The sequence below is a fragment of the Cydia fagiglandana genome, chromosome 18 (assembly GCF_963556715.1).
Source record: "Cydia fagiglandana chromosome 18, ilCydFagi1.1, whole genome shotgun sequence".
In the NCBI taxonomy this organism is placed as follows: domain Eukaryota; kingdom Metazoa; phylum Arthropoda; class Insecta; order Lepidoptera; family Tortricidae; genus Cydia; species Cydia fagiglandana.
Window position 1 is genome coordinate 7,057,013 of NC_085949.1, and position 26,433 is coordinate 7,083,445.

At 36.4% G+C, this 26,433-nt stretch overlaps 1 long non-coding RNA gene across 1 annotated transcript in view; it reads right to left on the minus strand.

The window, feature by feature from the left end:
- Nucleotides 1-1,164: 1,164 nt before the first annotated feature.
- LOC134673335 (uncharacterized) overlaps nt 1,165-26,433 on the minus strand; it is a 288,987-nt gene continuing 263,718 nt past the window's right edge. Inside the window, exon 2 of the long non-coding RNA XR_010099463.1 lies at nt 1,165-1,245. This is a non-coding gene — a long non-coding RNA (uncharacterized LOC134673335). The remainder of the gene's footprint in view (nt 1,246-26,433) is intronic.

Below are 26,433 nucleotides of genomic sequence, written 5' to 3' on the forward strand. Positions count from 1 at the left end.
TTTTTAAAAGTTAAAGGCACAAACGTATTCTGCCATTCAGTACCATTCAATATTCGTTCATTTAATATAATTGTGAAATATAGTTGGTCAAACCAATTTTTCAGTCAGTAAGAACCAGGAAAACTATACCCATCCTTTTCTTTTGGGTGCTAGTACTAGTGTAAGACAAAGATAGTATGATTCTTTCTGTCTATGTTTGAAATGAGAAAGTCCTTTGACAAACTATATAAGCTTTATGAACACGGATGAGATTAAAAAAAAAATATATAAATAATCTTTGATTTTATTAAGCAGTATTTGCACGATCATACATGTGAAATGATAGCTGATTGGGTCGTGTAGAAGCGGCTCGCGGCAATAATAATTGGCTGTTTGCGTTTTTTATTATTAAAAAGTAAAAAACACTACAGTAATAAGTTATTACTGTAGTGTTTTTTTACTTCCCGTCCGCTAGAACAGGACAGCGATAGTTTGATTTTTTAAAATTAGAGTTTGACATTAACGAAGAACTTCCCGTACTATTTTTGCTACAATAAGGTGAACATTTCCGAGCATATTGGAGAAAATACAGTTTTTAGATTAGCACCGCCATCTTTAACATTTTTACCAACTCCTTTACGCCCGTCGACAAAGCTGCGGGGTTGTTTGATTTGACAAATTGCATCCTTTGTCGGCCGAACTGCCGATAACCCCACTATTTGTCGAGCCGGGCGTTAAACGATTTCTTTCCTTCAGACGAAATACTTATAGTTTTCTTTAGTTGTTTAATTGAATTTGAAAAACTGGTAAGAAATTGAGGAGACGGACTAACGGGGTGAGTAATGATAAGTAGGTATCACATATTTAGGCAACTTTGAATTACAAGTACCTAAGCAAGTATTAAATAAATGTGTGTTTGTGTAAATAGTTTCTGCCCTGTCTTTGTCTGCTTGGAATGATATAGTCAGGCCAAAAAACGTCTGCAGCAGATTTGATAGCCCACGCAGTGCAAGTGTCATTTATACGTTATAATTTCATAGAAGTCTGACGTTTAAAATAACACTTTCACTGCGTGGGCTATCAAATCCGCTGCAGACTATTCTTGGTATGACTTTAGTAATGATTGATAAAAACCGGACAAGTGCGAGTCGGACTCGCCCACTGAGGGTTCCGTACTTTTTAGTAGGCATTTGTTGTTATAGCGGCAACAGAAATACATACTCTGTGAAAATTTCAACTGTCTAACTATCACGATTCATGAGAGGCCTAGTGACAGACGGACGGACACCGGAGTCTTAGTTATAGGGTCCCGTTGTTACCCTTTGGGTACGGAATCCTAAAAACTACCCTATGTTCTTCCCCTCCTCAAAATATCTCCATACTAAACTTCATCTATTTCGGTTTAGTGGTTAAGGGTGGAATCACATCTATCAGCATCGAGCCGCATTTTATAAATGTGAAATCGCTCGTTAGTATGAAGACGCGTACGCATCGGAAAGCTGAAAGCATGCGTACACATCTTCATACTAACGAGCAATTTCTCATATATAAAATGCGGCTCGATGCTGATAGATGTGGTTCCACCCTTAAGCGTGAAGTGGTAACGGCAGTAAATTTGTATTTATTTACTTAGTACTAAATCTTAAAAAATACGAACGTTTCAGATTTCTTTACAGGAAAATAACTAGTCAATAATAAGCAGGTATCCCCAGACAGTAGACTTATAAATCTATGGAAATGTTCCGTTTGAGTTGAGTAAATCGGCAAATTATTTATAAAAAGCTGTTTGCTCTCAGGACAAGGGAAATCTCAAAGGAAATAGATGGGAATATTGTGCCTTTGTGCCGAGCTGTTACAGTTTCTAGGTATATATGTAAACTTTAGCTTTGCAAGTGGGGCTGGATTCAGAAATGGAGATTTAACATCAATTCAATAAGTTATTATAACTTCATTACCTATAACCTCAATTATCCGAACCTGGATTATCTGAATTCTCAGTTATCCGGCCTTTTTTCAGGCCCCAATTTCACATCGGTGACAGGTGCGACGAATTGTAAAATCACTATTGCTGACGTCACAGGCATCCATGGGCTACGGTTACCGCTTACCATCGGGCGGGCCGTATTCCTGTTTGCCACCATCATTGTATTATTTAAAAAAACTTTATTATATCGGAAAAAAACAGATATTTCTCCTGCGAAGTTTCTGACAATTGTCAAAGATTTAGAAGAATTGTAGGTAATTCTTGACAGGTAATGAGTTATATGTCGGAATTCCGTGACAATTGTAGTGTTTCTTGTGACAATTGTCATAAACTTAGCAAGAGAAATATCTGTTTTTTTCCGATATCATAAAGTTTTTTTTAATAATACAATGATGGTGGCAAACAGGAATACGGCCCGCCCGATGGTAAGCGGTAACCGTAGTTCATGGATGCCTGTGCCGTCAGCAACAGTGATTTTACAATTCGTCGCACCTGTCACGTTGGTGAAACAGGGGCCAGGTATTAATATTTTAACCTTAACTGACAAGTCTAATTTTAATAAACTGTACCTACTAAGTAATTTACATGTGAGTTGTTATATTTGATCTTGTACAAAAAGTCCACATGTCATTTCGATTATCTGAACTATTCTCGGTCCCAATTAGTTCGGATAATCCAGGTTCTACTGTAAATCTATTTCTAGCTCCGGTTCTCTACTATCCCTTTTCCACCTACGAGTACCATCCCTTTGCCTCCGTCAACATTGAAACTGTATCTGCTTTCTATTTTCTAGTGTATATTCAAAGGCCAATACTTGTTCCATGTGTATTTGGCAGATATTAAATCTCAAACGGGCTTCATGGTTGTCACTGAGTTTTGGGAATAGGAGTTTCCATTAAGAGCTCTCAGCCTATGGTTCAATAGGTAACTTGGCAAACATTGACAAGCAAAAGGAGACCTGCTCCGTTGGGACATAGTTCGAGAACCCGAGACTAGTTTATTAACACTGTTAGATAAAATAAACTAATAATATAAGTTCAAGTACCTATATTAAGTAGGTACCTAAATTATACGAGATTTCACTATTTATATATATAAATACATCGACACAGGTACCTATTTTTTTAAATTCGGTAGAAACGTCTGTTAACATAATACCAATTTGTGAAATAAAAATCTATAACTACTTATTGTCACCAAGCAGTATTTTTTGGTTTGCAATAATACGAAATATTAATAACGAAATAGTCAATATTAATAAACAGAGCTTATAAGGACCATACATTCTGTCATTAATTCCTAAATTAAAAAAAATGTACTCAGTGCAAATAATTCTATATGTAAAAGGTAAAATTCATTTCGTCTCTCAGTGTAGGTTTGATTGAAGTTATAACCGTAACATTATTAGGCGAAGTTGTGTTATTATTCAATAAGTGCCCCGGTGGACCGGATTTCAATTACGCAAGTTTGCCTAGTTCCAAACAACGCTTACTGTAATTAGGCACTCTCGGTGAGGATAGCTCTTTGGATGCTAACCTTGGCGTAGACGTCCCTGAATGATTTATCTACTTATTTTATTTTTCCGCCATGAAATGGTAGTTACAAGCCATGTTTAATTATTTCGACTGCATCGAAGCATTGGCAAATAAAACAATTTTACTTTTTTATATAATAGGTAAAGCCAGCAATTTCGCACAGAAGAGGAAGTGAAGAGGACCCAGGACGCTACCCTGCGGTACCCATATTTGAAATTGTGCATAACAGACAAGTTAGAACCGTTTGTTTTTAATGACAGTTGGAACAATAACCAAACTAATTGTTTAGGTGGTATATTCAGATTCAGTAAGTAAGGTTCGTGGAAATGTAACTCATGTCTTGTAATACTCTGCCAAAAGCTTTTGATATGTCCATAAAAACTGTCATCACAAAGACATGTATTATAGAAGTTAAATTGTGTAATAGCTTTTTAACATCTTTGCTTTTACAGATGCCAAAGTGAGTTTTGTATAATTTGCCATAATCGGCGAAAAAAGACCAGAATTGAAAATAGCAATACAAATGTTGACACGGTAAAGCATCAAATGATTCACCAATACTGCAAGTACCAGACGCCGCCTTTAGGGACGTCACGAAGTTAGCGCAGGTGTGACCGCCACGGTCGTGACCCGAACTAAATTGTAATAAAATACCATACTTCATTAATAGGGGACTAGCCGGGTACGCTCGGAATCGCTTCTGAATTGCTACTGAATGTTACGTTGATTTCTTAATGGACACTTCTGAGTTTGAATAACTAAACGTTTAGGAAGTAGATTACTACTAACTAGGATTGAATAGTTTTCGTTTTGCCAAATATAATGATGTAATTTATGTTACTAGTTTATTATAAGTGTTGTAATTTTTTCTAAAGCATCGCAGGACGTTTAGAGATATGTTCTTAATTAAAATGATTTTATACCTTGATTATTATCAAATTCGTCTTAATAAAATATACTCTCACATAGAAAACATTGGAACTGGCATTTTTTTTCTAATTCGTGGTTGGTCCCATAGTAAAACATCCTATATATTATGGTAATAGATATTATGTTGTATGTACCTATACTATGAAAGATCCTCAAAGACACACAAAAACAAAACAAAACTAAGTTCAAACTCAAAAGCCAAGAAATTTAATTTATTCTCATAATTAAACTGCTTTGAAACAAAAAGTTCCATGAAAGAAGGGGGTTTTATCTCGCCTTGTTTACGAGAAGCATAAAGCTAATACCTTTGTCCTTAAAAGAGGGGGATCTTGAGAAAAAGTGTCAATTTGAATGATAAGAGTTTCGCGGGGTTGAGAATACTGCCCTTAGTAGCGACTGAATAAAAGGGTTGGAATATTGTGATAGTCTTTTGTTGGTTAATTAGTTTTGAACCAGCAATCTTTTTGCGAATTTATGTCAATGATGGTTCATGTGCCTGTTTGGTCTATGCAATTAATCAAATTATTTTATTACTTCTTTCAGTCCGGTTTAGATTTTATTTGTGACGTTCCACGGGAAAAGGTACCTTATGAGGGTTTCTAGTTTCGGAGATATGAAATGTTTTGTAAAGAGGTGAAAAAATGCTCAATTTCTTTTTATTGTGTGATCTGAAACCTTAATGCGTAACGTTTGTTTACCTGTTTTTATTTTTGTTATAAGTTAGTTATAAGCCTAGTAATGTCGTCTCAGAGTTTAGTCGAAAAGGTACCTTATGGAAAAAAGATTGAAAATTCCCAAAAAAACTAGTCAATACGGGAAAAGAAGTTTGGTAGAGAACTGTATTAGCATTCTGCAAAACTAATTTGATAATTTCAGTTCTGGTTGGGGCGCCTAGCAAATATTATAACCGTACATCGACCGACATTACAAATCCAAGTAGCCTGCTATTATACCAAAGTTACTCTCGTCAAGTCTTTCTTAACTAGTATAATCTTCATTTGGTTTGGTCGCATGCAATAAATCAGCCATTGGTTTGCTGAAAAATGCCAATACCCGACGCATTACCTTATGGAATATCTGAGGTCATTGAACCTCAATGCCGCTTGTCTTCAATGGCAACCAAAATATATTATTGATAAGAAATAGACTATTTATACCATCTTTACCCCAAAATATTATTAGTTTATCCTAACTGTTCCATCATCATCATGCCTCATCATGTAACTTAACCACAAGGTACCTTTTCATTACATACAAATTATTGGTCTTTTTTAAGATTATTATGACGAAGAACTAATTAAATTTGTGGCAGTTTAATGTAAATTAATATTTTCTATTCATAAAAGATAAACTTCAATGTGATTGATGTTTTGTAGTGATGTATTATTAGATTTATTTCCATAAGGTACCTTTTCGTAAATGTATGGAGCAAATACTGTAATTGTTATGTAAGTTTAAAGTGGCATAAGGGGTTAAATATAGTATTTAGTTGGGGTTTTAGGATTTATTTCATTTGAATGACAGAATTTCTTTCATATGTGCTCAGAAAAATTGATGGTGTGTTACATTAAAAATAAAAATATTCAATTTTCTGATTTTATATGAAAAAGTCAGAAAATACATTTTCACCTCTAAATCGGTATTGCTTTTTGCTTAAACTGTCTCTCAGTGTCGTTTTCAAATAGATACAATTTAAATCTTGAGAGCTCATTGCAATCAATCGTGAAAATGAAATAAAACTTTATTTTCAAGAGATTGGTTAGTATACACATAAATCAGTCGATATCAAAGGTTTCTATTTGCATTACAGAACAAGTCGCAACATTTTTTTAATCTCAGATATATAAAGTATTATTATTTGTAGTCAACTATGTAACTTACTTCAGGAACATAGTTTTTTAGGCGGCTAAACTTAAAACTTCTCTATTGTAAAGTTGCTCATTTCACAACATTATTTTCAAAAAATCATATCTCTGTAACTACGCAACTTAGAAGGTTGATCTTTTGTGTTATCGATAGCTTATTTATTGTAGATTACTGGGGTATGCATAACTCCATACCCGCTATAAGGTACCTTTGCCCGTGGGACGTCACATTTTGTTTAGTTTAGATATCAATAAATAATTAATTTCAGGGAGAGCGAGTATGAAGTAGGTAATATAATTCATTCATGGTTGCTGGGAGATTGTACGATAGGTTGGGATGTTTCCAAAAAATATGAATGGATTTTTAACAAAACAAAAGTGTGCCATATCAACTAAATCAATAACATATCAGCTTTCCTCTAAGTAACTATTAATCTTCTAAAAGGTAGAAATGGTAGAATAGATAAAAACTATAAAGTATACGTAAACTTGCGTATTAAATTAAAAGATAAGATGAATGAAAAGTAAAATCTTACCCCGCCTTACAAACTTGCTGAATCGAATTATTTTTCATCTCATTATGACGGTAGATGCTGCCCTGTTGTAATGGAGCTAGCCATACAGTAGAACTACTTTGAGCAACAAGATCAATGACTGAATACCTAAAGTAAGGTACCGATATTCAGGGGTGAAGTATGTAAGATAGATGGACCACGTAGGTGTCTTTTATTATTATGAAGCCAACGGTGAAATCACATTAAAATCTGCTAATCTATAAAACAAATTAAAGTCTAGGCGGTATCTTAATTGTGTAGCTCTAGCTCTAGGTATTTTTATTAACTAGCTTTTATTAGGTCGACATGTAAGTATGTAACTAACTATGTAATGGAATCTAAGGTAACTAATTTAACCATCTTCTAAGGATCGTAGCGTCATGAAAATTGGCAGGTGTATGTAGTTCTGATGACAATACAATAATATAGTACTGTCGAACTGATCTGATGATGGAGACAGGAGGTGGCCATAGGAACTCTGTAATGAAACAACGCAACCTAATTGTGTTAAGGGTTTTTAGAATTGTCTTGATGAGTATTAGTTGTTTGTCGTAAGAAAAGTACAGTCAGCGATAAAAGCTTGTACCAAAAATGAAATTTTTGCCAAAAACTTATTTCATTATATACATCGAAGACAGTTTTTCAAAGTGGGTGGTTTCTCGAATAAATTTTTTTGGTGAAAAGTAAATTTACTGTGCATATGATAGGTGAGCAAGCAAGCAAGTCTACAGGCATACTGAATATACTGATGCTTATTCCAGAATTTTATAAATAGCAAAAAGAACAGTTGGTAACAAATATGAATTCTGTACCCTAATAGATCCTTGTTGACTACTGTGCACCGACCAGTTTGACGATGATGAGCGTTGTGATAAATCCAACCTTCTGTAAATCTTTAAGCCGTGTGCAAGCAGCCAGGTGCATTTAATATCTGCACCGCGTCCCCTGTCGCGCGCATAATCCTCTGCAACCCGGAACCAAGTCCGGTAACAACATTTCTGCACGTAGTCTTAAAGTAATTTATTGAGCACTGTACTATAACCAAAGCTCGGCAGGGGTGAGCCATTTTGACGTCATTTATGTCAAGTGTAGATATTAATATAGATACACCTTAGAAAGATATATTAAAATAAAACTTTATTAATTATAATTAAACTAAAATGACAATGTCTTATGTAAAAATAAACTTTAATGGTAGCATATGGATGGATACACATATTATTTGAAGAGGTTTACTAAAGAAGCTTGCTATAAAATTCATTTGTTTTAATGGCGACGTAAAGATCGTAGCGGAAAGGCAGCCTTAATAAAATAATTTCTTTAGTTATTAAATTACACCACATATACCATCGAATGACAAGGCATGTCCATGTTGTGCAAACTCTGAAAACAGCTCAAACCCGCCGAGCTCTGACTATAACATGGTTAGTCTAGTAAGGCGTGTTGCTTCTAATTGTATAATTAATCTACTTTTGTGTTACCTGCGGCGATTGTTTCACCATTTCTTTCATCATCATTTTTCTCATTGGGAACATCAGCGCTGAAAATCATTAGCATCATTCTGAGACAGGCATTTCGTGGTACTTTCTCCTTACTCGTATTATGTTTTTTATACTTTCTCTTCTGTGCTTGTGTTTACTAATAAAGTACTTATTATCTTATCTTAACTTCTAAGCCGAGGGTCGTACCGTCGAATCAAACCCCGGCTTGTCGGGCAAGCATTGAGTTTATTCTTGATATTTAGCAGTTGCTCTTCGATCAAGGGAACTATCGTGACGAAACCTAAAATGCCTAACTAGTTTGCCTTCTGATGCCAGTTTTTTAATTAAGGGTTTTTTAATTAAGGTTTTTTTAAATTAATTTAATTAATCCTTGAAGAAAACCGTATTAAACATGAGAGTTAGTTCCTTAATTGTCTATATTATAAAAATAATCAATCTGTACGTAAATAGTTTAGAGTATTGGAAATATTATATAAATTAAATTCGTGTACCGCGTCACATCCCAAGGAAGCAACAAACGACACAAATTGATACAGTATTGGGAATTCGCTTCTTTAACGACAACGGAGGTGCATCCTACTTACAATAATAGGCCATTAGCTGCACCTGGCTCAAGTATTATAGAAGCTAGTCTATAGCTTAACTTCTGATAGATGATTGAAAGGCACAATGTTACACAATACGATACGATGTGATCTACAGTACCATTACCATACTGGTATAATTTGGGCACAAGTATAAGGTATGAATTCCGGAATTTTGGAATCCCGAAACAGGTACCGGATCAATATTTACGATATCTCAATAAGTAGGTACTAGAATAGTAGTATAGAATAGTAGTAGTATTTCTTTATTTCATTTGTGTTTAATAGAAAATAACAAAATTTAAGGATGGTTTGCGAAGTATTATGAATATGCAGGTTACTCTACTTTTTTATCGGTTTTTTTAAAGAAATATCGCAGCTATATTAACAATTTTGAAAATGTCTCTGTAACAGCAAAACTGCATTTTCTTGTAAGAGAGTACGCTAAATTATTCTCACGGGTTTCTTTAAACGTTGCACAAGAAAGAAAGAAAGAAAAAAGCAACGCCTGTTCAACGAACATGCACGTCATACGAGAGAAAGAGGCATGGAATTTTAAGGTTCCTTAAAAGGTGGAAGTATGAAAAATGGAGGCCGCAAATACTATTAACTACGTAACTATGAAAGTAATAGTTACGTCGACGTCGTTAATAGGTTTTGCCGCCTCTAAGTATGAAAACTATTAATTTGATTCGTTGGTTGCCGAGTGTTTGACCTGACACTGACTCAGACATCATTCGTCCTTCCTTCTGCAGTGGTGGTAGAACCTCTGATATTGCTTACTGTAAACCTCTATGTTGTTTGATTCTTTGTTTGCTAATGCCAATACTTCTTGTAATGGTGGGCCCCTTTTATCTAAGAGGATAATCGTTTGAGTGTATTTATGCCACATCCGCCTTTAGGTATACGCTTCACATGATAAATTTCTACAGTAGCCTCCACAAGGAAATGCCTACAAAATGAAAACAGAAGATAAGTCAGTACGCCTCGCTGCTCTCATGGGGTGCATTTACATACATTGCCTCAGGAATTTGAAAATTACAATTTAAAAAGAATATGGGATATGAAAAAGAAATTTATTTTAACCCTCGCATGTAATAGATATAATTGTAAGTACCTAATAATATCAAAGTGTAATTCTTTGAACGCCAAAGACGTTAACTTACGCGCGCGACTATACCCCAATGTCCCGACTATAGATAAGGTTCACGATGACGCACCGCACACGATAGGCGTGACCTTCAAAGGGTTAAACTATTTTGTCCTATACCTACTTATATACCTTAACATAAATACTGAAATTTAATGGTATATACTTATACAGGGTGTCCCAAGACTATGGGACATCAAAGGAAAGTACCTTAAATATCGTAGATAGGATATTTTACTGAAAGAAGACATTATTTTAATTTATAAAACAATTTAAACTGCATTCATAGATTTTTAAATAATTACACGGTTGGACCGGGAATTGAATCCGCTACACGAGAAAAAATATTACCCTGTAGCTTTATCATACCGATCGAAAGGATTCATCATAAGGATTATTTTTTGCTAAATAACATAGTGTCAGAAATAAAAGGAAGACCATGAATTTTAACGTTTTTAATTCTAAATTAATCAATTTCATTTATCAAATGCTCAAAATGAGTCTCATTTTGTTGAATACAAAGTCGCACTCTTTTACACATGATTATTTCGCTAAATTTCACATCAGATGTTAAAATAATCCTTATGATGAAGCCTTTCGATCGGTATAATAAAGCTACAGGGTATTTTTTTCTCGTGTAGCGGGTTCGATTCCCGGTTCAACCATGTAATTATTAAAAAATCTATGAATGCAGTTTAAATTGTTTTTTAAATTAAAATAATGTCTTCTTTCAGCAAAATATCCTATCCGCGATATTTAAGGTACTTTCCCTTGATGTCCCATAGTCTTGGGACGCCCTGTATAGCATTGCAACTGCCGTGTATACGTAGTTACTTATGAAAATGAAAAAAACATATAGGTATACCCTATTCAAGCTTTCAGAAAGCGCTGTCAATTATTCAATAGTTTCTGAATGCAAATCTAAAAACTCAATCAATAACGTTTTACACCGAATCAATCATTGTTACAACCCTAACTAGAACCAACTTACATCTACCATCAGTTCAGTGGAAACTCAACCATATATCTTAAGGATTAAGTGTGAATAGTGATGTAACGGAAACGATTGTGGCTAGGAAGCCATCTGTCACGTAAAATGATGGAATCGGGTATTGGTGGTGAACAGGGGTGTGCCATTCTACAAGCGCGCGAGTTCATAGTTTGGAGGGACCAGTATTGAGCGACAACCAATGCTATATTTTATGCAATCCGACTATTCATTGTTCTTAAAATGGACGAATAAAGATTTTAAAACGAAAATTGTCACTTGTTGTAAAGTTATTTGTAAACAATTAGCCGTTAATATCAAGTTAGAAAAGGAGTAGGTGGCTCCATGCCGAGTAAGTACGTTTAATGGTAACATTCCATTTCTGACCGCAGCTGCACTACCGGTACTGAACGCGTCGCTGTCATTGTCAATTTCTATAGTAAAATGAACAGTAGTGCAGCTGTCGTTGGAAATGGACTGTCACCTTGACTCTTAATCAATCGCAAACGGCACAAGTAGCAGTGCTTCCGTTGAATCATCATCATCATCACCATCATCATCTCAGCCATAAGACGTCCACTGCTGAACATAGGCCTCCCCCTTTGGACCTCCATTCATACCGGCTGGGAAGCGACCCCCATCCAGCGTCTTCCAGCGGGCTTAACAAGGTCGTCCGTCCATCTTGTGGGTGGACGTCCTACGCTGCGCTTGCTTGTCCGTAGTCTCCACTCGAGCACCAAGAATAAGAATAAGAATGAAAAGCGGACTATACGATTTCAAAAAGTTAAGAAAGTATTAAACTTTTATACGGATATAGCTGGAAAACTCGACTCGCTCGCATACTTATATACAACCAATATGAATACAGCCACGGCTGATATTCCAAGCGTTTCGCCTCATAAAAACCAGTATAAGTCTTTTCTCCAATTTCATAGAATTTCTACCCATCTCAAGGCCATACGATATTCGACAATATGAAACTGTCAAGTGTCAGAGAGTGATTAATAAGCGTGGTTTGATTGGTCTCTCCGATGCTACTTAAAGTACTTAATGTTTAAAATTGCATGTGGAGGTGATTTTTTTTTAGGATAGGCTAAAGAAAATGAAGAACATTTTGCACCGGTGATAGATTAAAATGAGATTTAGATTTGAGTCAAAATTGACGAATGCGGGTCAATAGTTCCTGGAACTTATTTAGGGTTTTCTTTAAATACTGCCAAGTTTTGAGAGGTGAATACCTATGTTAAAAACATTAGCTACATTCCGGCGGTTATTTTGTTATGTCAATATATTCAGGACAAATATACCTATATGTATTTTTAGTGGTTTTGGAATTGGTCATATGGCAGCTAGCTAGTATCGTTCAGCATAACCTACATAAATAATTCACCCAGTGTGTACTCTACATAATCACCATGGTTTTATGGAATATCTGATGGTTTTTTTATCACTTAAAGTAAACTTTATTTTTACGTTGTACTCCTTTTCATTTATTAAAATAAAAACAAACTGAACCATACACATAAAAGTTTTTATTTATGCAATTTACAATAAGGAGTTAAAAATAATAATAATAGTGTTGGTAGATAAATTTTAACAACTCCTAAAAAAAGCCGACCACTGACTAACAAACCGCCGGCCGATATCGGCCGGTAGTTGTTCGGAACTGTCAAATTTTTGTTCTAACTGACAGGCCGATATCGTCCGGCGGCCTGTTAGTCAGTGGTCGGCTTAAGCAGACGAAGTCGCGGGGTTTGGTCTGTATCAAATCAGTGATTGCTTCTTCGTATCCAAAAGAAAAGTAAGAAGTGGGTAATTGGCCACGGAGAAACTGAAGTTGACACGAGCAGATTTCCGTAGCACTAGCATGATTTTATTCATAAAACACACTAGAACTAGACTGATATTCAATACATTACTAGATTATTTTAGTGGCTCTGTGAACTGTAGACTCTCCGCCGTTTGAAAAAAATCCAATAAACGAAAAAAAATATCCAAAATGTTTCCGAAGTTTCCGAAATATTAAAAAAATATACCTACAATAAAACAGTTTTCGAGGTTTTTGTCGTAGTTACGAGTATTTCGTGTTAGTGTAAAGTACAGTCGCCATCAGATATATCGGAGCGGCTAAGGCGCTCAAAAATATCTGAACACGCCTCTAACTATTGTCAGGGCGTTAGAGTGCGTGTTCAGATATTGTGAACACCTTGGCCGCTCCGATATATCTGATGGCGACTGTACTGCAGCTGGTATTCATCATGCTAGAGCCTAGATTCTTAATTCATTCATTCCGTCAAAGTCGTCATTTAATTACGTAGGTAAAACTAATTATTTTACCAGCCAAGTCGTTTAGTCAATCGGTTCCTCTTGGTAATTGAGTTCTGTGGTTAACAGGTCTTTATTTAACTATTGAAGAAAAAAGTGATTAGGAAAGGATGAATGTAGGTACCTATTACGTCTAATTTGGTAAAACAAAAACATAACAAATTGATTCCAACGTACTATACACTTTCCAATTCAAATCTGACTGACGGTTCCACTCAGGATACCAGCCCATTTCGGACAGTCCTCAGAATCAGCCAGGAACCAATTCATTAAAATAGCTGTTCGGGTCATTCAAATAAAACTCACTGTATGACAGCCAAACACACTCAAGCCACAGAATAAGTAATAGTATCTCAAGCATAGACTCTTTCAATACTTGACATTCCATCAAACGCAGCCGTCAATGGGGAATATTACAGTTGCCTCCAGAAACTCGCGAACTAAATTGACAGGTCAATGTGCACAAATGATACCACAGTTTGGCCAGTGTTGTTCATATCGATATTTTCAAAAAAGTTTGAATTAGAGAATGTCGGTATTTCCAAAATTGTGCAATTTTATAGTACCTAATAGAGACAAGGATATTGTATAAACATATTGTAAATATTTTATTATATTTATTTTGTTTTATTTGATTTGTTAGGAAAACTTACAGCTAGAGTAACAATTAAGTTGTAGGTGATAACATAGAAAAAGTGATTTTGGCTCAAAATACAAAAAAGGCCGGCCCAGACTTGGAAATATTTCGTATAATGTGATTAATTTCTCATTTAATTCGAGTGGTGTGGACGCAAAAATTAAATCGCCTCGGTATCCCTATGGCTTCGATTGTGAAGACCAGTCCCTAAACTGGACGTTTAAGTTGACAATTAGGTCAAGATTTATAGATGGTCAAGCAAATCTTGTCAGTGGACAAAGGCGCGAAATTCAAATTTACTTTGAGACGATATCCCTTCGCGCCTTCATTTTTCAAATTTGCCTCCTTTTGCTACTGACAAGATCTGCTTGACCAAGTATAAATAATTATGGATCAATCTCATCTACCGGCCACATGTATAAAATTAAATCACCAATTTTAGATTTATGGCGACAACCGAGCTCTTGAAATAAAGAACGGCAAGTTGTTGCACACTAACATGACACTGAAATTTGTCAGTTTCTCATCCGCACCTCCTGATTTGATTGGTAACGACACAATCTTACAATCGAATTAACCACTTTTCTCGTCACATTCATATTAATCGAAATCGTTTGTGACCCCTTTATAATTATGACATGGGTAGTAAATGCAATATTTTACTTATCGATATCATTTTATCGACATATACCCGTGACTATTTTTTCTTTGCTATTCCTGGTATCATTTTATTTGTCAAACTCATGTCAATTTAGTTCGCGAGTTTATGGAGGCGACCTTAGGCAAAGCTCTACGTAGGTCTCAGAGTAATTAACAACGGAGACGCCATGTCTAAAATTTTCGGTACAAAATAGTCTGCCGTTTTTTGCGGGGGAGGGGCACATCAAATGTATAGGTACGTCATGTCAGATAAACGTCAGTCCATACATATGGTTGACATGTGGTTGACCATTGGCCGCCTATTTTCGACAGAGGGGAACGTCTGTTAATGGCGGCTCCATTGTTAATTACTCCGAGGCGTAGGTGGCACAACTAGCACATACAGTAAACAAATATCAATGACACATATGCGTCACTACGTCAATCACATGGCCTACCGTGAAACACGACAATCGAAAGTTCGGTTTCTGCCTCTCTATCACTCTTGCATATTCGAGCGATAACTCTTTATCCTAGCGATAACTCTGCAGATAGCACAATTTCGATTTTCGCGTTTACCGGTAGGCCCTTGTTAACAAACTAGATATGAGCGCCGCGCCGGCGCGCCGCCGCCGCCGACAAAATTTTCGCGCCGCCGCCGCCGACGCTGCGCTATCGGCGTGGCATCGGCGTGACCTTGTTAGATACTACTGCTTTCAGAATCAGAAAATATATGTTTATCTAGTTTAGATCTTTAACGGCGCCAGTCTGAATAGCTTAAAGACATTCAAAAGGTATTTTAGGTCCATATAATTCAAAAATATTGATGGTAAATTCAAACTTTTCTGTTTGGTAACCGCGCTACTAGTGTTAGGGCAACGAAATGACTAATTTCGACAGCTGGCTAGCTCATCCTCATTCACCGCGAATTTAATAATTGCAAGCATGGTTTGAATGTCTTTAAAAGGTATAAAAAGGGGTTAATTTCAGATATTAAGCGTTTTAACGCCCAAAGGTCCGGCCGTTAGCTTCGCACGGAAGGGCGTCGAAAACGGAATCGGGTCTCATTTAAGCTTGGCCATTGTTCAAATTTCAAGCTTTGCTCTCTTGAAGCCCAATCTTTGGCCTCGCATACCTCGCATAGGAGTAAGACGCTATCTGAACCTCCAAGTTTTCGGCCCTGTTAGGAGCCTAACTATCGGCCTTGCTTTCAAAATGATTGGTCATTGGTTCTTCTCCGATCTTAGCTCCACTGCAACACGGCCTTTGGCCTCGCACGAATGCACCTGCAGGAAAGCTCCAGGTCTTTAAAGCGTTAATGTGATGTGTGTGTGTGATGGCCTCGGCCTTTATCGGCCTTCAGACTTGCTTACACTGGATCAATAGTTCAATTCCAAGCTCTGCTCTCTTGCAGCTTGGCCTTCGGCCTCGCACAGAAGCGCACCGTAATCGGCGCTCCGGGCATTCGACCGTCAGCCAAGCTCACACTTGGCGTTCAATTCTAAGCTGCATACAGCCTGGCAAAAAAGAGTAGAAATTAAAAAGTGGCAACACTGTAGTGTCGTCCCGTTTTCTTATATAAATTGGTTTGAAAGGGACGACACTACAGTGTTGCCACTTTTTAATTTCTACTCTTTTTTGCCAAGCTGTACTTACTGCAGCTCAGCTTCTGGCCTCGCACGGGAAGGCGTCGGAATTAGGTCTTCAGTGTTAGGTGGAACTCGGCCTTGGACCTATTTTTGACATAAATCGGTTTGTTGAAAAAATGCACATATTTTATAACTTTCTTACAGCAAAAACATGTTTTTTCGGTCAAATTTTGGTTTAAATCCTTTTTTCATTAATCAAAGGTGTTTCAAGGCCACGCCGCCGATTCGCCGCCGCCGCCGACCGATTTTGACCGGCGCGCCGCCGCCGGCTAAATGCCTATCGGCGCTCATATCTATAACAAACCGCCTTGATGCATCAATGTCATATTTTATTATCTGTGAAATGAAAACTTGTCAAAAAGTAGTTTTAAGGCACAGTATGTATAAATGTATAAGTTAGTCTATGAATTTACTAGAGTCGGTAGTGCTGCACTCTGGCGGCAGAACATTGCAGTAATATCCCCTATTCATAATAGAAGGTCTACGACACGGCCATTCTGACGTTCCACACGTCCTATATCGCATTTGATTTAAGGAATTCAATCGTTGCATTTAAAGTCCGGTCAGATCAGAGCGGCTACCGCGAAAACCGAAATTCGCAAATTGCGGGGATCGTTCTCTTTTACTCCAACGAAGGCGTAATTAGAGTGACAGAGAAAAATCCCCGTAATTTGCGAACTTCGATTTTCGCGGTTATAGCCCAGAGAGTCTCACGTATTCTCATTGTAATAAATCAAATATTCTTCAATCATACCGATACAGCATTTTATTGCGAAGCTCTTTAAATTCAATAACACTGCAGATAAATTTCACAGAACACTTCAATCCTGAATCCAGGAGCGGATTCGAACTTAAAATAATTGTTATTTATTTGTTCTTAAGTTACATTCTTGCTCTTAATTTAGGCTATACTTAAATAAAATATAAAAAGACAAACAACATAAATGTTTATAAAAACATTTTTATATCCTTCTTCGGGCCTCAAACTATCTGCATACCTAATGTCATTTTAATCAGTTTAGCGGTTTAAGCGTGAAGGAACAGACAGGCAGAGTTACTTTTGCAAAAAAAAATCTACGTGCCGCCAGCAAGCCAGACAAGCCCCAAGATGCCGCAGAGGTACCTATTTGACCCTCTAACCAGCCACCACCGGTATACATTTATACAAAATATATGAGCGAAATGCACGGGAAAAAATAACAAAATGAGATCAAATCGACATCAGTTTCTAAATTCAAATCGGCCCCCAGAGTCCAGAGATCTCTCGTAAAACTGCGAAGTTTTATAGCATTGTAAAATTTTTAAACTATTTGAGGAGGTTAGTCGGGAAATGTCTGGAACAGTCTGAATATTCCGGACATGCACGGAGTTCTAAACGGATCAAATTTTACCATAGACTGGATGTGATAGACTCCACTACATTGTGAAAAATACAACAGACATACGTAGCTTATCCTATAAAATTATAATTTAAAGAAAAACGAAAACAAAGGTCGTAAAACTAGTTATATTTTTTTACATCGCGACCTGTACCACTCTATTTTATCCCTCAATATTTTAGGTAAGTAGGTATATTTTTTTACTTCGTTTTCTTCATGGCTGAGGATTGTGACCAATCATAGGATGCCTCTAATAACGTGATCGAGAGCCTTGTAAACTTCAGCTCTATGCTCATTTTGTAGTTTGCCTTTCAAGTTTCTTTATTTTAGTATAAATACAATAGGGTTTTTAACATTTGGGGAAATATATTTTTTAATCATACTCGTATGTCTTATAGGTACCTAATTTGTTGGCTTGCGTGGAAAGCGCGAGTCGTCTTACATCCACAATCTACTATAGTAGACGCAATCCAAACTGACGACCGGAGTCATATCACTATCTCTCTCACCCTACCTACGACCACGCGAGTGTGAATGAGAAGTTTTACGACCCCAGTCGTCAGTTTGGTTTGCGTCTACTATAGGTAAGTCATCTGTGAATTTTGCATTCACCATTTTCAGGGAGATTGTGTTTATTCGTATTCCAGTTGGCCGGAAGTTATTTTTAGCCGACTACAGGGAAACCTCCATATTTACAGATTTTTTTTGGCTGAAGAGGAAACTTTTAGCAAAAAAAAAACAAAAAAAAAAAATAGGAGTTGTTGATGGGCAACGCCGAATTGATATGTCAGCGATTTTCCCCCTTATTCATAAACGTTAACTAAAGTTGACAAGCCGATAATAATCGTTTGTCCCTTTCCATCATACCAATACGTCGGAAAGGGACAAACGATTATTATCGGCTTGTTAACTTTAGTAAACGTTTATGAATAAGGGGGTTAAACAATACAGTGTTACCTCGATATTACGAATCTTACGGGAAACGCCAAAAATCTCGTGTTAAATTAATCTGAAATGACAACCTGAAACCGAACATCAGTGTACAGTCTGACAAAAAAGAGTATAAATTAAAAAGTGCCAATACAGTCGTGTCGTCCCGTTTTCTGAGATTAATTTGAAAGGGACGACACTACAGTATTGGCACTTTTTAATTAGTAATCACTGTAATCAGACTATATATATGCATCCTTATGTACTGCTCATCAAGTGGCGTTATTGGTTAATTACCTACCTATATCGGGTGGAACAGAACGAAGGACCTTTATGCAAACGGAGAACTGTTCAGGCTACGTAGTTTATTTTTCACATTAATCACGTTAATATTTCTGTTTGTGAGATACAGTTTGTTAAACATTAGTGAAAAAATCTGCATGTGACAACCCTAGCAAATAGATCAAGCATCGAATGTAAAGTCAAGTTAATGACATGTGTCAATTTAAAATGTAAAAGAACTTTGTAGTGGTAGGGTTGTCACTGATATAAAAATATTTCATTTTAATGATTTGTTTTACTCTATAACCCAACTTTACGATTATAATGACTCGATTGTAGATCACTTAGATAACACTTCCAGCTCAGCCTCTAGAACTGTTCCATTATGTATATTGTTAAGTGGTAATTGTTTACGAAAAGATTAAGTATTTGAAATCATCCTAATATACATAGGTATGTGGATTGACGTCATCGCCACTATGTTCGAGGCCAGTGTATATAACGTAGGCGTGTGAATCTAATGTGAAGACCACCTTAGATCGAATGCGGCAGTCAATCTTATATAAACATGCCTTACTGGTCTGATTGTAGCATTGTAAACGACGTGAATACCTGTTGAGGGATGTAGAACACCACAGTACAACGCGGTAGCTTGCTTTACAAGCACAGATCTCTTGCCACTAGATGGAGCATGTGGGATAAATGGAGATCACCACAGATGATACGCGTCCCAACAACTTTAGAGCGCTGATTCAGTGTCGTTTAGATTTACTTTTCGGCAATATTGAGATGTATAGTTATACACCTACACAAGGATGAATAGATACTAAGACAAAAAGGAGGGTAGTAAATGAACGAAGGAATGAATGTGATTTAATTACACGATATTTCCGTTTGGAAGAAACTCTTTGATCAATTTTGCAGTTCACTATTGAGCTACATACCAGTAAGAATAAGAAAGAAAAGAACACGAATATCAAAATCCTGCTATCTGTCTGCGACGCGTGACATTAATTCCGGTGCTAAAACCTATCTCACAATTCAGGGTGTGCTCCCAGTACTAGGTACTCTTCTATACTAACTCAGTCCCAGAACCGGGCATTCCTGGTTCTCGCCATACACATCCAGTCCCTAGAGGATTCCCTACATAAAATACTAATAAATATGAACAGAACACATTGGGGTAGGTAACCATGGGCTATGTGTGGAGTAGTCCATATTCGTGGCGCAGTAGGTAATGTACTTATTAAGTGGGAGATCGCTTAAATGTGATAAACTCGATCTTTGTAAACGCTTCAAGCGAAAGCTCTACTGTCTGTAATCTATATTTACAAGACAATCGTCCGTCGCAATTGCATGCGCAGTCTAATCTAAGTTGGTCTCCCGCCGGCGGCCATTTTGTTCGCTCCGTGTCTCAACTTGTGATGGGTATTCCCTAGAGATGCAACGGATAGTTGTTTGGCCGGATATTTGATTCGGCCAGTGTCCAGGCCGGATATCCGGTATCCGGCCGCCGGATATTCGGCCGGCGGAACTATACCCACATTTCGGTTTTTCAGGTGCGCATTCTGCAGGTTTTGACCTGTTTACTAGTAAACGTTCGCGCGGACTCATTTCTAGGTTTGAAATGAGTGCGCGTGCAAGTCAGTGGAATGATAAAATTGTTTTAAAATAATAAACAAGTACGATCATGACTGTGTCTGTTTCTTAAATCCAATATGTTTACTGCGAAATCAAGCAATGTTACTATCCGGTATCCGGCCGGATAGAAGGTCACTATCCGGTATCCGGCCGGATAGTAAAATAATGGCCGGATAGGCCGGATACCGGATAGTAACCGGATATCCGGTGCATCTCTAGTATTCCCACAGGCCGCTGCCAGCTCCGTGACGCCGATTGGGATTCCCTTGTTTTGACGTGTTCATTTGGAGAGGTTTTGCCCACGATGGGTCTTGCAATAATAATGTACGTTATTTAGCTTATTGTTCAATAAATTTAAAAAAAAAAATTACAATTTACAGTGATGTTCAGAATTATATAAATAGGGAGAACATTACGGCTCGATTCGGAAAATGAATTAGATTTCTACTAGAGTTCAACAAGTTACGATATGGATAATTTAAAGATATTTGTAAGATAGATATGTCAAATTTGACGTTTCCGCGATTCTGGAGGTCCTCTTGAACGATTTCGACAAGTTATGACTTAGATATCCAAGTCACATCTAGTCTATATCTAATGTAGATCTAGTTGATCTCTAAATCGTCTCTAGATCTTGTGATTATCTCGAAATCCGAATAGGCCTGTCAGAGTCGCGTCAAAATAGCCGATTGGGATTCGCTTGTTTTGACGTGTTCATTTGGAGAGATATTACAATTTACAGTGATGTTCAGAATTATATAAATAGGGAGAACATCAGAGCCGCGTCAAAATAGTTTACCATTTAGACTACTTATCGTGAAAATATTTGTGACAAGGAGTAAACCTATCAAATTAACTTTAACACGTATAAATTATTATGATTATGTCGAGAACTGTATTCTGCCCCAAGAGATTTGTGTTGGTTGAACGCTAACTATTATGATTTACTTGAAAAAAGTGCGGCTACCACCAGTTTGGCACTAATAAATATTTTGAAACTGTGACTATGACTATGACTCATGGTACGGGTACAGGTTTGAAGCCTTTTAACGAATGAATGATAATAAATATTCTTGAGTCTTCACTTTTATGAAGTTCATCCCGAAATCGTAAAAAAACCTAATTAATTCACATTCTCAATAGCAGAAAGGTCCCGTGCGTGCACAGAATAGGCGACGTAGACACACGGGCGGGACAATCCGCGAGAATTTATCGCGCTATCTGCATGCCGTCCGCCCGTGAGTTATACCCGTCCTAGAGGAAGACCATGCGGACGGCTTTGATTTAGTATTGGGAAACGTGTTACTTTTTAGAGGTTAATCTTAAATTCTAACCTATAATGTAGGTAGAGTCAGACCGAGAAAAGTCTGCAGCGACTTTGATAGCCCACGCAGTGCAAGTGTAATTTTAAACGTCAAACTTCTAAGAAATTATGATGTATAAATATTACTTGCACTGCGTGGGCTATCAAAATAGCTGCAGACTTTTCTACATAACCTATAATAGTACCACGTATAACGATACAAAAGAGAGTGACATAGACCAAAAACACCCTTGTACGGAGTCAAATCTCATTAGATAAAAATTCTGCTTGCTAAAGTTTAATTCAATTACAGCATAGTCTAATAGATGTGTGGGTTTTTATATTTCCATTGGCTAATTTTGATAGAGTTCCAAAAAGGAAGAGGTTTTAATGTGAAAAAACTTAGCACTGCAATGTTTTTTTCTTGCTTAGATATAAATTTAATATGTTCAGAACAACGACACCGCATAATCCCAATAATAACAGCAGCTAGACCACTCAAGATTATTGCGTTCGTAAATATTCAAGTAACTGCTTTGTGCCGGCCGGCAGCATTAAAGTGCACCCATGAAATTTGCTGCGAGAAACAGCGCCAGGGGATTATACTGCTTTTTGGAATCATCCTGTGCAAATTCTGATTTGGAACCTTTCTCATATTGAGTAAAGACTACTACAGTAAAACTACCCATCTATAAGTCCAATACCTAGGCTCCCTAGTTAAATACGTAATTAAGTGTGAATATTATGTACTTACCAATGTCCTTTTAGGTTTCATATGTTTTTTTCCCATTCATGAAAATGATTCACCTATACGAAGATATTTGAGTTACTCAGAACCGTAGCTGATTTTGGAATTTACTTGGGTAGTTATTACCTAAGGTACTTGCCTATCTACTACTCAAAAAATGCCATTCGTAATTTCTTTATTCTGCCTTCAGTAGGAAGAAACACAACTAAGATTGTTAAAAAATTGAGTTAGGTATTTACACATCTACTAGGATTTTTTGTTCTGTAATTATACAATGATAAAACGGGTCAAGTTGACATCCATTTGTAATTTCCAATAGCTTGCCCGGTCGGAGACAATATTCCAAACGTCGAGCACAATTTCGCTGCTCATTGGGAACTGTCGTGAGGATTGGACGTTTCATACTGATTTAGTGCTAGGTAGGTTGCGCCAATGTATTAGGACATTTCACGATTTGAATAGAACAGTAGTTAAAATGATAAAAGTGGTGCCGGTAGGTTCACAGAGGGTCAGTTTGTGGCCATATTACACGAATTTTATACTTAGGGGGAAGACGATTATTTGCTAAGATGCCTAAGATCATTACAATTTTACAATGATTTATTAAAATATTGTTCAAAAGAAATATCTAGCGCATGATAGATGATAGATCCAGATAGTCAATCTGGATAGGCATTATATTATAACTATATATGTGAAGTTTTAACCAAAAGGTACCACATTGTCGGTTGTCGATAAGGTTGACTTCAAATTCAAGCTATATGGAAATAGCGCCATATTGACAACCGACAATAAAGATAAAGATAAAATTTATTTCATTGAAAAATATCCAATGAGTACCCTTTTGGTTGATAATGGCACATAGGATCCCAACTAACGCAAATTAGAATTCTTTTTTCACAAGTTTTATTCTTCTCGATTTTAGGTAATTTCATGCGTCAGTTGGTAAAGTATTGTTACAATTCTCGAAAATAGGTATGATTTGGATAGGGTATGAGATATAAAGCCAGGGATTTCACTTCAATCGCGTACTGAGAGCGGCTGAAATAATATAAGTCCTCTCCTATTACGCATCGTTGCTATCATGGACAAAGGGATAAGACGCGTAATTATAGTTACCGTGAAGTCAGACTTAGTGAAAACGGGTTTTCCCTTTTTATAACTGGTTTGTAAACGCGTTTTCACTAGTTAAAACTGCTTTAAGTATTTTATAATGACTTTAAGTATTTTTTTCGAAAGGAAATAACCTAAAAGTTGAAAAATTACTGTCTTAGGTGAGACTTGAACTCTCGGCCTCTGGATATTCTAAGCTTGATAACACTGTTCGCAGACGTTTCTGCTTGTTAAAAATTTAAATTATGAAGTAACTTATTTAAATTTCCGCAGAAGCGTGAAAGTGTTTTAGTTGTCGGAATAGACATTGGCTGACGTAGTCGACGACACGCGGTTTTATTTATGAAACTCACAAGTGCAAACCTTACAAATTTATTCTAGAAATGGATACTCTAAGTATTCTTCTTCTTCCTCGGTACCTCATTGCTGAGGGTCGCGACCATGTATGTTACGTCTCCACAGTGTGCGATCATAAGCCATATGGGTCACGCACTGCATGTTGCCGCCAACCACTCTCTTCACAACATCAACTCTAAGTATTAAACCAACTGATAAAAATAATTTTCTTATTTACACCAATAGTGTCCGAGTGCGTCGAAATATTTCTGCACAAAAATGTAATAGGATCTTACGTAATTTATAAAGCCATAAAGACCTACAAAAAAACTAAATCGCTAGTTCATAAATTGATAAATAAATCGGATCCGGATTTACGGACGCCGCTTTTTCTGATGGAATCACTATCTGTTGTGTTATTTGTGTTTTTCTCATAACACAAATCCGCTAAGCCTCCTGCTTAATTCATCGGAAAATTGTATTGGATTTCATATCAACTATTTTCGTTTGTGCTGCATTTTGCTATGGACGTTACTAATGAAAATTATTGTTAAAAAATATAGTAACTACAAGCGTTGAATTCAATTTAAAAGGGTCTCCATGACGGAGTAAAATTTGATTTATTTATTAACAAAATATACTATTATTAAAATGAAGTAGGGTAAACCCTCCAGTGAATGAACACCCCCCAGTGAATGAACAAAATCACGTTTTTTGTCTAAAATAAGAAATATAGCAATTTCTTCCACTTGTCTTATTTTTTTTGTTATTAACAACTCTATTTCCTATGCAATGACAACCCGTAATAAATTTATTTTCGACCAGTTAGGATGTGACTGGCGTTTGAAGTTTACGTATTTCTGGATTAGAAGTTTTGTATGGAAATATTACATCCCAGATAAGAACAGTGTACGTTTGGAGCAACATATGAAGTGCTTATTTAATCTTTACCAGTACAAAGTTTAATTATTTGGGTAGATTAAGAGTTGGACCTTCTATTTTTGTACACTTTGTCGGCGAATTATGCGATTAAGTCTTTATTTTTTATAGTTCCATTACTGGCTCATCAAATGTTCTGAATCCAGTAAATGTACAGTGTGTTCATTTACTGGTGTCACTTAGATTTCATTTTTTTTTCCCAAATGTATATGTAAACGCAATCGTATTGAGCGTCGTAATCGTATTGTTGTTTTTTGTGATTCTGCATAGAAAACGATTCTGATTCATTTAGCCAGTATTGGAACAAACCAAATTTCTATAGTCCATTTACTAGATTTGTCATGCCTATGTATGAACAATACAAAATTTGGCTTGTTCATTTATTGGATTTCTACTAATTCTATGTATGAACAGTGTACAATGCAGTGACAAGTTTATTATTTTAAGCATTATTTAGTGAGCATGACCCCTTTTCATCAAAATATGCATGTTGGTTCTTGTTTTAATGGTTGATTTTATTTTTTCCTTTTAATGTGTAACAGGTTTCTATGTTATTGGTGAATAACCATCATTTTATTACATTCTAATCGATTTGAAGTCAATATGGAGGGATAAAAAGATATAAACGCTATCTCTATACCTATTAAAATAGAGCCGGAAACGGTGTTTGTGATAAAAATGATTTTATTATGATAATTAAAAAGAGTTCAATAATGTTCATTCACTGGGTTTTCCGGTGTTCATTCACTAGTTTTTATGTTCATTCATTAGATTTTTGGGTAGTTTTTAGTAAATTCTGGTATAACTCAAAAACTATGAAAGTAATTAAAAATCGCAGAAATTACTTTCTCTCTACTCAGCGAGAGTTGTGGGTGCCACAAAAACATTTTGCATTCAACACTGGATACATTAAGCCCCCCATGCATTGTCAAAACAAAGTACACAAAGTAGACGCACAGACTTATGCTAATGGAAACCAATTTGCTCGCCTAATACCCTCTCAAATCAAAAAGGTGTAACTTTCCTTAGCTTTTAGTGTTCATAGGACCTTTTTTCAATAAAATGGAGATATACTAGGTATGTGTATACCAAACATTTAAGCTGACAAAGGCTTTGGCCAAACATTGGTGTATAAGCCAGAAAGCTGTTTAAAAAGCATACTAATTCGCAATAAACACACGGTAAAATTTGTAACGGTGCGTGTAACGAAGCGTTACACTATCGACCTTCATACTATTTCTGGCACCATACAAATTCTAAATTCCTTTTTGAAATTCAAATCCTATTCCAAATTCCATTCAATGATTTTTATTTTCAGTTCGATCACATACTTTGATCGATAAACATCATTTTATCTAACGGACTGTACTTCCCAAGTTTCTAAACACGACCGTTTAAGTGTGATTTTTATTAGTAAACGTAATAATTCATAAGTGCGTGC